Source organism: Poeciliopsis prolifica, unplaced genomic scaffold, assembly GCF_027474105.1.
Source record: "Poeciliopsis prolifica strain line A6 unplaced genomic scaffold, Auburn_PproV2 SCAFFOLD064, whole genome shotgun sequence".
Lineage (NCBI taxonomy): Eukaryota > Metazoa > Chordata > Actinopteri > Cyprinodontiformes > Poeciliidae > Poeciliopsis > Poeciliopsis prolifica.
The window spans coordinates 1,927,950-1,944,395 of NW_026562439.1; the positions used below are offsets into that span (position 1 = coordinate 1,927,950).

At 44.3% G+C, this 16,446-nt stretch overlaps 1 pseudogene; it reads right to left on the bottom strand.

Moving 5' to 3' along the window:
* LOC129351126 (sodium/potassium/calcium exchanger 3-like) overlaps nucleotides 1-14,485 on the bottom strand; it is a 35,242-nt pseudogene extending 20,757 nt beyond the window's left edge.
* Between the last annotated feature and the right edge of the window lie 1,961 nt (nucleotides 14,486-16,446).

The following is a 16,446-nucleotide window of genomic DNA, read 5'->3' on the forward strand; positions in this document are numbered from 1 at the left end:
TCTGGAACGTTTTTTGAAATCCAGCCGTGTTGCTGCTGACCTTTCACCTCTTCCAGAGGAACAGCAGGGGTCGGCGTTAACACACAAAGACACAAAGAAATCATTAAAGCATCTTTTGCCACCGCTGGGGGCCTGTTTACAAGTTCCCCCTCGTGCAATTCTCGTGCAAATTGTGACCGCACATGAACGGCTGGGGGCCTGTTCTGCACATGCTCAGTGGGGCGCTGGGGGCGTGACGATGATGTGGGCTGACACGCCATCGTAGTTACCGTGCAGAGTAATGTGTGACATTTAAGGACTCCTGCTCTGTTCCCTCACAGCCTCTTCTTTGTGGCCCATGGCGTGCGCTTATGCAAGGATGCAGCTCCTTTCTGCCCGGTGTGAATCTGTTTCCTCAGTCATCACGTGTTGGAGGCTTAGTTTATGAATGCGCAGCTGCAGCAGCAGTGAAGTGAAGTGAGAAGATGGATAGTAAAAATAGCAGTACTTTTTGTCCATTTCTGAACAGAAATCCGATGAAATGACGATGTTCAGCCATCATGTTCTACTTAAAGGGAAGCTAATGTGCTGATAACTGAGCAAAGTCTTCATTTAGCATTTTGAATGATTTTGAAAATGTTTAGCACGCTTAACTTTCCCCAAGTTAGATGTGCTAAACTTAGGGAAAGTTTAGCATTAGCTACAACTAATGTTTATGATTAGTGCTTTAGGTTTAGCGCATCTCATTTTTTCGTTAGCGGTGCATCATGATTATGTTTCATCAGCAGCTTGTCAGAGACGGTGGTTTTGTTTTCTGAAGCTCATCAGTGGGGTCCTGCACCGGATGTCTGAAGATGATCTTTCAAAACAAACAACTCCTCAGGGATAAACTTGTAAAAGTTATTTGTGTCTGAGAACAGCAGAGCTCTCCGCCTCGGAGCGCATCTGTTTCCGTGGCAACCGCATCCAGCATCTATGCTGCATTTCTCAACACACAGCAACCAGATCAGTCGGTTCTCACGTGGCAGAGAGCGGGCACAACCCCGGCCTCGGCGTAACGGCGGTGAGTCACCGGGAAACCATAGCAACGCAGGCGCCGCAGCCTCCGCCGGAGCCTCCGCCGGAGCCTCCGCAGGAGCCTCCGCAGGAGCCTCCGCCGGAGCACCGCAGCCTCCGCCGGAGCGCCGCAGCGCAGCCTGGCTGTGGACAAAGCTCACCTCCTGGTGACTCATCTCTGGATGAAGTGACTGCAGCGATCACATGAGGCGAAGCAGAGAGGTGATCTAATCTCAGTGAAGTGACAAGACGCATCAATGGAGGCCGTGGGAGACTTCCACACTCAGTTTGTGAAACGTGGTGAGTTATCAGAGCGATTATAAATAAACGCTTTGAAAGAAACTGAAGGCCCTGAATATGAGCTAAAAGAGAACTGGAGTTATGTTTATCGCTTTTTTTAAAGTAACACATTAATCCCATGTTGTAATGGCCTCAGACGCCCGCTCAGCTCTGCAAAGAAAATTCTGACACATCTGCAGAGTTGCTTTAAAAGGACGCAGCGTTGCGCCTCACGGCCACCGCTAACGAGACTCCAGCTCAGATATCACCGTCCACAACAACGATGGGGATTTTCCCTCCAATTTAAGCTTCACTTCCAACAACTTTCACTTCTTTAAAAAAAAAATCTGAGTTTCTTCTTGGAATTTGGCATGTTATCAGTGCAGGCTTTGAACCTGACCATGACTGAATGTTCTGCAGTTTGTGCCTGAAATAAATAAGAAAAGGAGACGAAGAGACGAAGCGAAAAGCCTGACAGAATCTGAGAGACGACAACCTGCTGCTGATCATCTACTGTATTTTTTACTGCAAAGTGGAAGAAAAACTTTCAATTAAACATTTTCATTCAGTCACACTGAGAGAATAAATACTTCTGCTGAACCACCTCTGGCTTAAAGGCAAAGATGTCCGCTAGAAATGTAGACATTATTTATTATGATCTTAAAATGATAAAATTCTATATTTTTCCAGTGGATCTGAATGTGTCTATTTGAGTTGGCAATGCTGTTCAAGCAAGAAGACTCAACAGAAAATGTTTAAATACTTGGACACTGCAGGATGAGCAGGATGAGGATAACAGGAGTTATGTTCATATAGAACTTGTGAACTTTTCAGCTTATGGTTCTATTCATGCAACAATCCTCATAATCCTCTGAAATGCATTCACATGTATTGAACATACATGTGAATAACTTCACATGTAATGTTCTGCATATCTAAGGTGTTTTTACTTGCTTATTTGATTTATATAACCAATTATGAAAATTTAAACAACTTTATTGCAGCCAAAAGCTACTTTTCTTACTGAGTAGATGGTAGCAGACCTGATGTCTGCATCTGGTGAAACACCATACCTGCTGCTTTATAATATCGATAACCAGCTGAGATCATAACGTTTCCCAACTGTTTAAATTAGTGACTTTACTGGAGTTCCTGCAGCTTTTAGGGATTCTACAGTGAAATGCTACATTTTAAAGGAAAAGACAAAATACTCATGGGACCAGAATGGTTTTAGGACTTGGTTTTGTTCCTAGAATTTATCTGTTTATAAAAACAGCATCAAAACCAGTTAGTCAGGCAGTTAATGACATTCTGGAACCATTACTAAGAACATTGTGATTTAAAGGTTAAAAATAGTTTGAAATGCAGAGAGTCAGTCTGGATGGAGCTTGTTCTTGTCAGCACTGCTGTAAGTAGTTCATAACCATGGAGGCTCACAGAAACACTGTGGAATCTGCATGTCCTCTGAAGCTGCTGGGGCTGCAGCTTCTGCTGCAGCAGACTGCTGCAGCAATAACAGGACAACGCCCGCTGAACTCAGGAAAGTCTTGGCATCGCTCGCAGTCGCAGGAAAAATCTTTAAAGGCATCGAGTCCCTTCTGCTCCTGGTAAACAATCAGAGCTCCGTAATTCAGAGGGGAAAACCTCCTGTGTTGTGTTTTGCAAACTTTGCTGCTTTCGTTCAATTTTTGGATTGTTGTGCAGTGATGAATGTTAAATTAGTGCAAATAAATGGATGGGTTTATGCTGGCTTTCAATCAGCATGGTCAGATTGTTGGCACATGTGAAGCTAACCCTGAACCTGACCCTAACCCTAACCCTAGGTGAAAAAGAAAACAATACATACAAATGTAACAACTGAAACAGAAGTGCAATAAAAGAGAGCTAAGAAAAATATGCTAATGTAAGAAGATGTTCTAACACCACATTTAAGATAATAATAGCATTGTCATTATTTAATATCACAAATAAATATGCAATGTTTTGCACATCTACATTTAACAATGCAGAATTATTTTCTGCAGTGCATGAACACTGCAGATCATACAGTGATTTTAAAGTCGCTCTCTTGTTAGCCGATTAGCACAAGTGTTTCCATCATTGGTCATAACGATAAAATAAGAACAAATTTTTTTTGAACAAGATAAAAATCTCGATAGAAGGATAAGCTTCCTTGTTTAGCAAATTTTGTATCTCATTTTAACAATACAATTTTTTGCTTTAGTAACATTCTGCTGCTGAATTATTTATTTTCTATTTCTGGCAGTTAAGGGCTTCCATAGTGACTCACTGGAATATCAGCGCAAAATATGTATCTCTGAAGTTTATTATTCTCAAATGTCACCTTTGAATTTTTTGTTCTGCTCAGGATCTGATCAATGATTCTTCCCATAGTAACAGCTTCCACACTGAGGAGTGTTATGTTGCACTCAGCTAAGGTGTGTTCCCTGGTTAAGAGTCAACACACAGATTCAGTTATTACTGCTGGAAACTGGAGATCAGGACTGAAATCTGGATGCAGTGATGGACCTGAACTTTCAAAATAAAGACAATTACAAAGTCGGCCTTCTATCACTTGAAGGACATTTTCAGGATTAAAGGACTAAAGTGTCAGGTTCTGTGTTTAATTCTGAGTTTCTGTGTCCTGAGTTCTCCTCGTTGTCCTGTCTTCCCCTTGATTGTTCCCAGGTGTGTCTTGTTCTCCTGATTACCCTCAGTGTATTTAGTCCCTCCTGTGTCCTTTGTTCCTCGTCGGGTCCTTGTCATTGTTTGTCGTTGTTTGTCAGATTGTCGTTGTTTTTTTGTGCCGCCCTTAAGACCAGTTGCTACCGGTGTGAGCCCTGGCTTCTGCTCAGCCGTGCTGCCTGGCCGCGGACTATTGTTTATTGACTCTGTGTTTTGTTGGACTTATTTTCATTAAATTACTCACCATACACCTACCTGGGTCTCCAGCGTCTGCCTCACCACCATCTCCACTTCACCACTTCATGACAGAAGGACCCGACCAAGAAAGGAATTATGGTGAGGCGTAAGAGATACAGAGCCCAGATGGACCATGAGGACTGGATCCAGCAGCAGTTGGAGCTGGCACAGAAGAATCTCTACAAGGATGTGGAGATCCTGCCTTCTCCGCTGCTGCTGGAGGAAATGGGACTACCGTCGGACTATGACATGGCGAATTCACAAATTCACGCCCCGACAGCCACCATCAACGCTCCTCCGTTTCTAACTCCAGCCGGTTTCCAAATAAATTCAGAGGAAGATTTCAATCACCTCTTCAAGTTGTTTAAAAGAGACTCTTCCATGCTGGAGCTAGTTTTTGAACTTTATGATGAGTTCGTCCAGCAAAAACATTGGGCTCCAGTTCCAGCCCCAGCTCCATCCTCAGCTCCTCGTGCCGCTCCGCCGGACCCCGCTCCGGCTGCCGTTCCTGCTCGCCCGGACTCCGCTCCGGCTTCGGCTCCTGCTCCGCCGGATTCCGCTCCGGCTTCGGCTCCTGCTCCGCCGGACCCCGCTCCGGCTTCGGCTCCTGCTCCGCCGGACCCCGCTCCGGCTCCGGCTCCTGCTCCGCCGGACCCCGCTCCGGCTTCGGCTCCTGCTCCGCCGGACCCCGCTCCGGCTTCGGCTCCTGCTCCGCCGGACCCCGCTCCGGCTTCGGCTCCTGCTCCGCCGGATTCCGCTCCGGCTTCGGCTCCTGCTCCGCCGGATTCCGCTCCTGCTCCTGCTCCGCCGGATTCCGATCCGGCTCCTGCTCCGCCGGATTCCGCTCCGGCCTCCGTGGACACTGCTCCTCGTGCCGCTGCTCCGGCAGCCTCGATCCCTAGTGCTCCTTCCGAGATCCCTAGTGCTCCTTCCGAGTCCCCTAGTGCTCCTCCCGAGTTCCCTAGTGCCCCTTCCGAGATCCCTAGTGCTCCTTCCGAGATCCCTAGTGCTCCTTCCGAGATCCCTAGTGCTCCTCCAGTGTCCCCTAGTGCTCCTCCAGTGTCCCCTAGTGCTCCTCCAGTGTCCCCTAGTGCTCCTCCAGTGTCCCCTAGTGCTCCTCCAGTGTCCCCTAGTGCTCCTCCAGTGTCCCCTAGTGCTCCTCCAGTGTCCCCTAGTGCTCCTCCAGTGTCCCCTAGTGTTCCTCCAGTGTCCCCTAGTGCTCCTCCAGTGTCCCCTAGTGTTCCTCCAGTGTCCCCTAGTGTTCCTCCAGTGTCCCCTAGTGTTCCTCCAGTGCCCCCTAGTGTTCCTCCAGTGCCCCCTAGTGTTCCTCCAGTGCCCCCTAGTGTTCCTCGGCACCATGGCCGCCCTCCGGACCCCCCTCGACGCCTCTGCCCTCTTTCTGTTTAGTTTTGGACTCTTGGCCCCTCCTTGTGTTTCCGCCCACCTTTTGTGGGTAGTTTTTTGTTTTCTGGACTCTGGCCCTCCTTCCGTCGCCCCTCCGCCCACCCTGGTTTTTGGGTTTTGGATTTTGTTTTTGGGCGTCTGGTAGCCGCCCTTTAAGGGGGGGGGTACTGTCAGGTTCTGTGTTTAATTCTGAGTTTCTGTGTCCTGAGTTCTCCTCGTTGTCCTGTCTTCCCCTTGATTGTTCCCAGGTGTGTCTTGTTCTCCTGATTACCCTCAGTGTATTTAGTCCCTCCTGTGTCCTTTGTTCCTCGTCGGGTCCTTGTCATTGTTTGTCGTTGTTTGTCAGATTGTCGTTGTTTTTTTGTGCCGCCCTTAAGACCAGTTGCTACCGGTGTGAGCCCTGGCTTCTGCTCAGCCGTGCTGCCTGGCCGCGGACTATTGTTTATTGACTCTGTGTTTTGTTGGACTTATTTTCATTAAATTACTCACCATACACCTACCTGGGTCTCCAGCGTCTGCCTCACCACCATCTCCACTTCACCACTTCATGACATAAAGTCCCAACAAGATCTACAGAAGCACATTCATGCGTTTGTCTTTAAAGCATCAACAAGTGATACCAACGGCTTTTTGTGGAGGATTACGGGTCTCATTTAGTTCCACATGTGGAAGTAGCTCGGATCAGATTTTTGAAAGTGAAAAGATCAGAATCAGGATGTTCAGTCTGCTGTGAAAAAGTCAGATTTGAGACGCATTCTAATCATAACTTCACTGATTCCTTCCTCTGTGTGTCTCTGAAGGAACATTTTTCCACATAAATTTAACATATTTGGCAATAGAAATCTTTGAGGCTTGTTGTTCAGAGTACCACAGAGATACTTTTTCAAAAACGAAGCATGTTAAAGGCAAAACATTTGGTCATGCCTGCCTCTGCACCTATGAGTGAAAAACTGGAGGAAAATGAAACGAAAAGCAGTGAGAAACAAACAAAACATCACCATGGATTAATGTTGTACAGGAGCTAAAACAAGCCTAGAACCAGCAGGAGTTGATGTAGAGGGAAGGTTCTGACTCGGCTCGGCTAATTGCAGTGATGGATCGGTCCAGTTCCCCTGAGCTCCAAGCTCCTGATCCTGCAATAACTAAACAGGATGACTTTGCCAAGCTGCACGTTTGGTAGTTATGAAGGAACTTTGCCATCATCAGTAGCAGCAGCCCAGTGATGTCACTGCAACACCAAAGCACCAATTCCTCAGAGGAAGCCGGTCCGGGCCGCTCTGTGGGTCAGATTAAGATTTGATTGATGACGGGCTGACGGCGAGACCCCTTCATCAAACACTCGCTGGCTGCAGACACGTGAAGAAGAGCCGGGAGGAATCGCCCGTGAAGCGAGGCGAGCGCCTCGCTGCAGCAGAACCCGGCAGCTCCCTCGCATTAATCAATACTGCTCCCAAACTTTCAGCCAAAAACCGCAGGCGCTCCAACACACAGCGCATTCCTCACAGGGAAGCCCCGATTAAGTCACTGCAGCTCGCTTTTAATAACAGAGGAGGAGGAAAACACCCTGGAGAGAGCAGTCACATGGAAGGAGGAAGCAGAGGGGAGACGGAGCACAGACGGTTCACCGCTGAGCGTTTACATGGGATTTCTGCGTTAAAGAGGGGAAAGATAGGAATACACTTCTCTCAAAAACTATGAGATGTTTTGGGTTTAATCTCAGAAAATGTTTGACATTTGGAAACGTTTTGATTTTCAAAGGTTAATTGTTTTTTTACTTTTCTAAGTTTTGTTCTTGAAAATTTCTGAGATTAATCTCAAAAAGTTTTTTTCTCGCATTGTTTTACCCTTTTAAACTCATAAATGTCCATGTTTTTATTATTTCTAGGATTAATATCAAAATCTTTTTTTTCTAGTAAAGATATGACTCAGAAATTTGCTGTTTTTTTCAAATTAGATTTTTTGGCAGAAATGTAAAACTATTTTTCTACCTCCAATGGTCAGATTGTTCTGTATAAAACTCAACAGTAATATTTATTGCAGACGGAAGTACAGATTATTTTAATGTTTTGATGAAGAAACTTTACGCTTCTGAGACAAAGCTCGGCTCAGAAGTGCTAAAATGAACAATTCTTCATTAATTAACATTAAACAAAAGCTCATAAATAAATATCACTTCATTAGCAGAAAAAGGCAATTCCCAGAAACCACTGTTCTTTTTCCATCTTCACTGATAAATGATGCTCTGATGAGGAGGAGAGGACAATAAACAAGGGCCTGAAATCAGCAGAAGCAGCCGGCTTCTCATGATCAAACTCATGGAGGCGTTTTGGAGCAGCTTTTCCTTCCCTTCTGCTTCCCAGCTCTTGATCAGCAGGTTTCTAATTTCAACCGACAATCAGCTGGAAGTGAAGAGTTCGCATCATCAGCTAGCACTCTCAGGAAACACAGGAGAAGCTGCATGATCACTTTATTAGTAAAGAATAAAAACAAGATCAGTAGTCGGCCTGCAGTGGATGATAAGATAAAAAAAGTAAAGTGCAACGCACCCCAAGGTTCAAATAATTCAGTTTAAAGATACTTTTATGATTTTAAAGGTCAATTTAAAAAATGATTTGTGGTGGTTTAGCACCAGAATCACTTGCAAATGAACAATTTGCGGGTGATTAGCAAATTAGTTAATCCTGGATTTTTAGACAAATCCTGTCTAAAAATATCCATTTTAATAGTTCAAACACCAAAAATACTTTAAAAACATTAATTCACCCAGTGGAAACTGTTGTGGAGCTAACAGAAGCTAGCATCTCTGGGGTTCAGCCAATCAGCACCAAGAAAACTAAATTCTCATTTTCTTTTAATTAATTTAGATAAGCTCTAGGAAAAAAAATATGTCAGTAGGCAAATTTCTGAGTAATTTAAATAATAATGTAGGGCTGAAACGATTGATCATGATTAATCAACTATTGAAATAACTGTCATCTACTTTAGCCATCGATTCATTTTTAACTGCAGAATAAAGATTGAAAACAGAACATTTACTTAAAAACACACTCAGATCAGTAAATGTAAAACATTTATATATTTAGAGGATACGATGAGAAACGTCACTCCTTGATTCCTCTGTGGGATTTTGGATGGAAACTAGAAGTCAGGTGACACTGATCAGGAGTATTGATCAAGTGTCTCCATAGAAACAGGGCTTTTTGCAGCGTTCGGGGCGTTAGCTGAGCGCCACGACGACAACAACCACCGAAGGGAAGCAGCAACTGCTGTCCATCAGTCTGTGAAGAGTTTCCGGCTAAATCATTTGAAATCCGTCCATCATTCTGCTGAGACGACGGTTACTAACTGGAGGACGAAGACAGCTGCCAGTTTTCCCAGTGCAGGACATTCCATCACATAAACCCGCAGTGTCGACAATATGATGCTTCTTTTACCCTTATTCTCATTCAATCATCACTTTTTAAATATCTCCTTAACTTTGTCTGAATTATCAGGTGAAGGATGACAATTACCCCCAAACAGGTGTGTCTCCGTCTCAGGAGGACGGACCACCAAAGCGGGACAGGACTCTGAGCAAATGGAGGTTATAGAGCAGGAGCGGCGCTGTCCTCAGGAGGGAAGCGCGGGTTAAAGCCGCCGGGTTGGGCCGCTTTAAATTTAGCAGCAAGAGGAGGAAAGGAGCAGCTCCTGCGTCATCAGCGAGGGAGAGGAGTAAGGTGAACTTTGACCCCAGCTCCGTTTATAGATGGAGGCAGGTAACCTTGGAAAGTGAGACGGGAGGCTGATGATTTGAGAGAGGTGACCGATCCTCTCCTTCATCTCAGTGTTTCTAACTTCGCTCATGTTTTAGTTTTACAGAAGTATTCACAACGCTAAAACTTTTTACTTTTCATTTCGTCACAACCTGAAACTTCTGGGTATTTTATTGGTGTTCATGTGATCCTGCAACACACAGTTAGCAGCGCTTCACTGAATCCAGCAGACTGACCCGGATGGAGAGGAGAAAATGAGTTGTTTCTAAAAAGTTACTCAAGTCAATGTAACTGAGTAAAGGTAACTTCGGGATTGTTATTGATTCAGATCTGACTGATGCGTACACTTTGGTTAAATGTCTTCAACCATGAATTATTATTATCCTTCCACTTCAGAACCGTACACTACTTTGATTTTCCTGAAATCCTATTGCAACACATCAAAGTTGGATGATGCTTCACTGAAGCGCCAGCATCAGTGTGGAAACATGAAGGGAAGAAGAAGGTGAGATGGAAACAGTCAGAAGAAGGTGAGAATGATCCAACGACGTGCAGGGACTGTGAAACCACAGCGGCAGCAGCACGAACGTCACCGCCTGCTGGAAATCATATGACCGCCCAAACTAGGTTAGTCTACATTAGGGGAACCGAAGACGGGAGAAACAACCAGAATGATTTGTTTTCCATTTTTGCTTTTCTTATTTAGCCTCCTCTCTCTATTCCTGAGCAAAGGAAAGCGGAGACTCTTGTGTCCTCTTTCTTTCATCCCGCCTTACCTGGAGTGGTGCAGTTCTTCGGCTCTTCATCAATCTCCTCTTCCTCCAGGCTGCTGTTGGACGCCTCCTGCAGCAGCTTCCGTCCAACGCGTCTCCTGGCCGTCAGCCGAGGCAGGAAAATCTGGAGGGAGATATTTTTGAACATTTCATTTCACACAAAGTTTAGAACAATTTGAGTTGAAAGTGCGAATGCACATCTTCAGGTGTGACATATTGTATGATTTTTATCAATAACTGCAGGAGAGAGAAAGAGATGGGAGGCGGTGCAGAGACTCGTCTGCAGTAATGCAGCAAGTTCTGGTTGACAGATATGGACCAGAAGTTCTGGACCAGAAGTTCTGTGGTATTCCTGTGTCTGCTCTGGCAGCTTCTTGGTAAAACCAAGCTATCAGCATAATCAATAATCAACTTCTTCATTACCATTTTTTCTGTGCAGGTTTTAAATCCTGTTTCAAGAGTATAAAATAGTGGTTTTAAAAACCAGTCATTCATAATATTAGACGGGTTTTCATAACATTTGTTTGACGTGGTTGATTGAGAGGAAAATATGACGGATGCCTTGAGGCTTCTGTGTCTGTGTGGGAAGTGAGTTGCTGGAATGCTTCGGGTTTATCTGACCTGCTAATTCACTCACTAAACGGGAAAATTCATGATTTTCCAAAACAAAATCCTCCTGGGAGGGGAGTGGAGCAACAGCACAGCCCACAAAGTGCGGCTCCCACTGTGGCTACATCTGCACATTCTTCCAGAAAGCAGCAGCTCCACAGAATTCGTTTCATCCTCCACGGAGCCCGGCAGGAGCACGCTGCCCTTTTCCACCCTGCCAGCCACAGACCCGACCCAAAACAGGGATTCAGATGGAATGAAGGAGCCGCTCAACAAGCCTGGGGGGACGTATGAACTCCTCACCTATCTTTACCTCCAGCAAACGCAGCAGAGGCCTCGGCTCAGCTGCTCCGCCCTCCTGCTATCTGTCCCGACCTTCTGCACAGAGCGACCGAGAGGAGTGGGAATGATTAGAGTGGTTCGGCGAGGAGCGCTGCGCTGCCGCATGACTTTATTATTTGCATCATAAATATTAAACTCATATTCCTATAAGCTGGTTAACAAAGCGCATCGAGTTTGTTGGAAATGTGTGCAGAGCTAATACGCTTAGAGTCACAGCCAGAGGAGCCAGACATGACATAAATGCCACATTTTTGTGCTTCTCTGTGTTACTGAAGGACAATTTAAACAATTCCTCAAGTTTTAAACTAATTTATCAGCATGGGAAGAGACCATGTCACCAGCGCTGATCATACTTCATAACTTCTGCAGTTCACTCTGACCACCTGGACCAAACCCTGATTATGATCAAACGTTCCAGTTTTTGGCTCCTGTTTCTCCACCTGCTCTTCCAGGCCTGAGATGGACCAATCAATTAAAACTATAAACTATGAAATGAACGATTAACTTAAATTGTGAACGGTTCACCTTCTGCAGCCTCAACACAACTTCCTCCTGACCCACATGGATCTCAGAGGTTTGATCTGGAGGCTGAGTCTGTGCTGCCAGCGCTTTGAAATCAGGGAACATTTCTCCAGTTGAAGTGATCAGAAACTGTCAGCTCCGGACAACCAGCGTCCCCTTGGAGATCACACTCGGATGACTGGTTTAGTTTCCTCCACAATGTTCTCTGCAAAGTGACGGATAGTCTTCAGATGTTTCCATCGCCGTTTAAAGCAAACCAGTCAAAGATGGAAAATATCTGCTTCGATGATTAAATGGGAATAATCCTGGAATTCCTCCATTTTTGGTTTAAACTGCCATCTCTTCCATAATTAAATCCTTCAGCACCAGAAGCAGCATTCAGTTATTCTGGAACAAACTGCCAGAAAACTGCAAAGATGCTGAAGAACGGAGACTAAAACTCTACCACCTTTGATGCAACTGGAACATTAATCAGTACATTTTAGGCATTTTTGCTTGATGATTTAGAAATGTTTGCTGCTTGTTTCACAGTTGGTTTTTAAGCACTTTGAACACCTTTGTTGATAAAAGATGATATGCAAACAAACTCGTCTCAGTCAAAATCAGAACCAATTCTTCAAATCTCAAGGAAAGTCGCTGTCAGTCCAGAAAACTTCGAGCGACTCCGGAGTTTTCTGACCACAGGTCTGAAACCTCAACGTTCTTTGAATGATTTAGTTCATTGTGATCAACACCAAACGCACATCGTTTCCTCTCCGGACGTCCCAAACGTTCAGAATTCACCAGCCGTTTTTCTGCTGCTCATCTTCATTTCAGTTTATTTTTGAGGTTGTTTCAGACGATATTTCTTGTCCCAAACTCTTCACCTCATTCTGCACTGGTGGCAACGAGACGATCCAGGAGTTCACAGGAACGTCTTAGACATCCTGAAACCTTCTGCTCTGCAGCTCAACTTTAAATTCTTAATAATCCAGAAATCAAAAACAAGCCAATAAATTGCAAGAATTTAGGGCCTGATTTCACAGCTCTGCAGGTAAAACACCTGAATTAAAAAACACCAATACAGAAATGTGGGTCTGTGCAGAAAGCTAAGTTCTTGCACAGAAAATGAACTTAATGTCTGGACTGAACTGCTTTTGCGTGAATGAATGTGTCCATCCAGTGTGACAGGGAGGAGTCCAGCCTGTCGCTCTGCTGAGGCAGACAGGTGATGCAACTCGCCTTCCTGTCGGGTTCAGGTGGGTTTGTAGTGATTTGTTGGTCATAAAAGCAGGTGCGGAGCATTTGGCATGCGGACCTGTTACTAGTCCTGCTGGAAAATTAAATGAGCATCTCCATAAAGTCTTCCAGCAGAGGGAAGCTTTAAATGTTGTAAAATGTCCTGGTTGACTGTGGAGTTCAGAAAACCCAGTAGACCAGAACCAGCAGATCATCACTGACTCTGGTGGGTCTAGTCCAAATCGCTGTCTTATCTGTGAGGTCCAACCTCAAGCACTGACTCAGCCCATGTCTGGTAAATGTCCCTAAAACTCTTAAAAAAACATCTTTGCTTTACTATCCATTCTACTCTCTGATCATCCATCATGATTGTGCATCTCCACACTTTTTCCTTCCACTAAATTTTCCATACATGTGCATAAGCCCTTCTGTGACTGACGTGGTTCTTCATGTGACCACCTCTCCCTGTCTTGATAGTGTAGAACACGTGTGTCCAACTTCAGGTTGGGGGCCAAAAGTGGCCCGCCATGTGAGTCTAAAGGGCCACATAAATACAACCTTCAAGGTAAACAGCTGTGGCCGTTTAGCTTGAAGTTGATTTCTTTCTGTATATTGCCAAATTATTCATATTTTCACTTTGTTTTATTTTACTTTCTGCCATGACTCAGTTTATGGCTCAAAATAAAAATGAGTTGATTTTGACGTACCTGCTGTAAAACATAACATTTCTATGTTAACGGGACTTTTATTTAAAAAAAATTAGCAGTATGTAAAAGTCTAGTTTTGGGTTTTATTAGCTCTAATCATTCAAATAAAGTGAAATAAAACTCTTCGTTCATTTGTTTATCTCTGTTTTGCATTTTCATTTTTAGATGATTTATTCATCATCTGTTTGTTATTCGGAGGTTCGTGAAGTTTGTTCAGATAGAAAAAAATCATTTAACATGAGGCGATGCTGAAAGGACACAGTGTAATAATCAATCTTCAGTTCTCACCTGGATTTTCCCTGAAGTATGACAAGCCCTTCGCTGCCAGCAGGAATCCTCCGAACAAGCAGATCTGGATCAGAACCAGCTCCTTGCGCCGTTTCCGTCTCGCCTTCACCCTCCTCCGGTTCGGCGTCGCTCCATCCCGGCGCCGGATGCCGGCGGAGACATCTCCTGCTCGGCTGCCTCATCCATGCGGATCCGCGCAGCGCCGTCCTCCTGCCTGCTGAAGCCGCCACGGAACCAGAGCAGGACGAACAGGAGCTCCGGTGGATCCAGGGAGCCGCTTTCTGCCCCCCGAAGTGAAGGAGGGGGGGAGGGGGGCAAAAAGTTGGGGAGTGATACCGGGGAGGTTCTGAGAGGCAAAGCGAGCCGAACCGAACTGAGCTCCTGTTTCAGAGAGCCGGGTTGTCTCCTAATGTCATGTCAGGATCTGGTTTCCGAGGCGGGGAGGCTGCGGGCGGCTGCGGGAGGCTGCGGGGCTCCATGGATGCGTGAGAAACAGAGAGGGAGCGGAGCGGGGCGCGCGCGCTCTCACGGCCACGCAACGATCTGGAGGCTGAGCTCTGCTGGCAGAAAAATGATAAATAAATAAATACATAAATAATAAAGCTCACAGGGCGGCCGCTGCCTGTCTGTCTGTCTCAACCTTCAGCACCTTTACATGTGTTTCAGGTTTTCCTTCCAGAGGCGTTCCTAGGATCCACTGGGGCCCAACCCAGAAATGAACTCGCTGACATCAACAGCAGTGAGAAGCTCTGAAGGAATGTTCCAACACATGTAATTCTGTGCACATGCAGGCCGATGATGGGCATGTCAATAATTTGATTTCCAGCTTGATAGCAATTCTGTTCATTTATATAACAGCAATAAGCAACAAATATCATTTTTCTAAAACGACCCAGAAGGGATGACAACATGCAAAAGCCAAAAACAAAACAACCACAACAGAAGTTATGCTAAAATGAATGTGCTGGTAAAACACTCATTTAAACTTGATCCTTAATTTCCGTTTTACATTAATTCTGTTTTTTTATTTCCGTTTTTTGTAATAAACTTCTGCAAACCTCCATTCTAGCATTATGCTTAAGCAGAAGTACAGAAGTACTTCTGCTTTAGCGTAACTTCCATTGTAGCACAATTTTGTTTTTGTAGTAATTCTATTTTAGCATCATTCAATCGAAATAGAATTAATTATAATCTCGCTAACATTAATTTTTGGTTTAGCGTTGTACTGAAACAAAAGTTATATTAAAATAAAATTTGAGTATTAGAAACTTCCATTTTAGCATAAAATCCATAACTGTGTTGAAACAAATAACTCCTCTGTGTCACAAATCTTTCCTTTCCTCATGATTACAAATGGCTGAAGTCTCTCAGGGCAGAGGAATAAATGCTCATTAGCATCCGCTAATGGCTAAAACCTTAAGATGATGCAGATGAAAATAGTCGCTTTGCAAAGTTGTCATGAATCCATGGGAGGTATTCCAATATAATCTGTGAAGAAATTGAACTGAACCCACATCGTCTCATTACTGGGACATTAGCCCAGAGTGATGACCCAGAATTAATCCACAAAGATGCTGAGGCTTTAAAGAAGCCATTTGCTAACAATAACACATTGTAACCGTAAGCAAACCGTTCTGGTTCTCCAGAATTTGTTTTTAAAACTGAGTTCTAAATCCAGAGGTATTATAAATTAAACATAAACCTACAGATTTTCTGCTGCCGGTTTGATCAGGATACATGTTTGTTTGACATTTACAGTTGTGTGAAGTTCACCTGCATGTGGCTGCAGAGCCTTTGTGCAGGTTTTCCCCTGTGGTTCTGACAGTTGCTGGAGGAATACAGATAAACTGACCCAGTTGTGAGGAAGAAAACTTTATCCTGCAGTTCAATAACCAGAGGTTTGCTCCTGCTGGGGGAGAAATAAGAGAACTTTCCTTTCAGTGCATAAACATATAATTGACGAACAGAAAAATAAAGAAGAGATTAACAGCTCATCTTGTGATCAAAGCCAGCGGTGAGGAAGTGTCTGATCTCATCTGGAAATCCTCTGAACATCTTTGTTGTTGAACGTTTCAGCGTTTCATGGAGTTCATGAACAGCTTCCAGGCCGTTTATGCCATTCACCCGGATTTGTGGCGGTGCATCAGACTCCGCCTTTCTGTGGTTTTCACATCTTTTTGATTGTTCGTTTGTGTAGCTGCTTCCAAGTAGGCCATTTCATGTTGGTGTGCCTCAGGGTTCTGTTTTGGAGCTCTTACTATTCTTAGTTTAAAAAATAAATTCTACAAAAAGCACCTTGAGAAAAAAGTGTCAATTCAACCAAAATCTGACATTTTAATAACGCTTCTGCTGGTTCTCCACATCCAGTTCTGATGTTTTTATTTGTCATATTTTGCAAGTTGTCTTTTAACGCCCTAATACACACACACATTACATATACATCTATTTTAAAATCATCCTTTGCAAGTTGCAAATCCCTTGGATGATATGTCTAATAAGTGCATAATATATTTTTATGTAATATTTACATTTAACACTTTTTAATGAGAGAACCTAAAAACCTTGTTGCTCCTGTTACACCTGCATATTTTTATT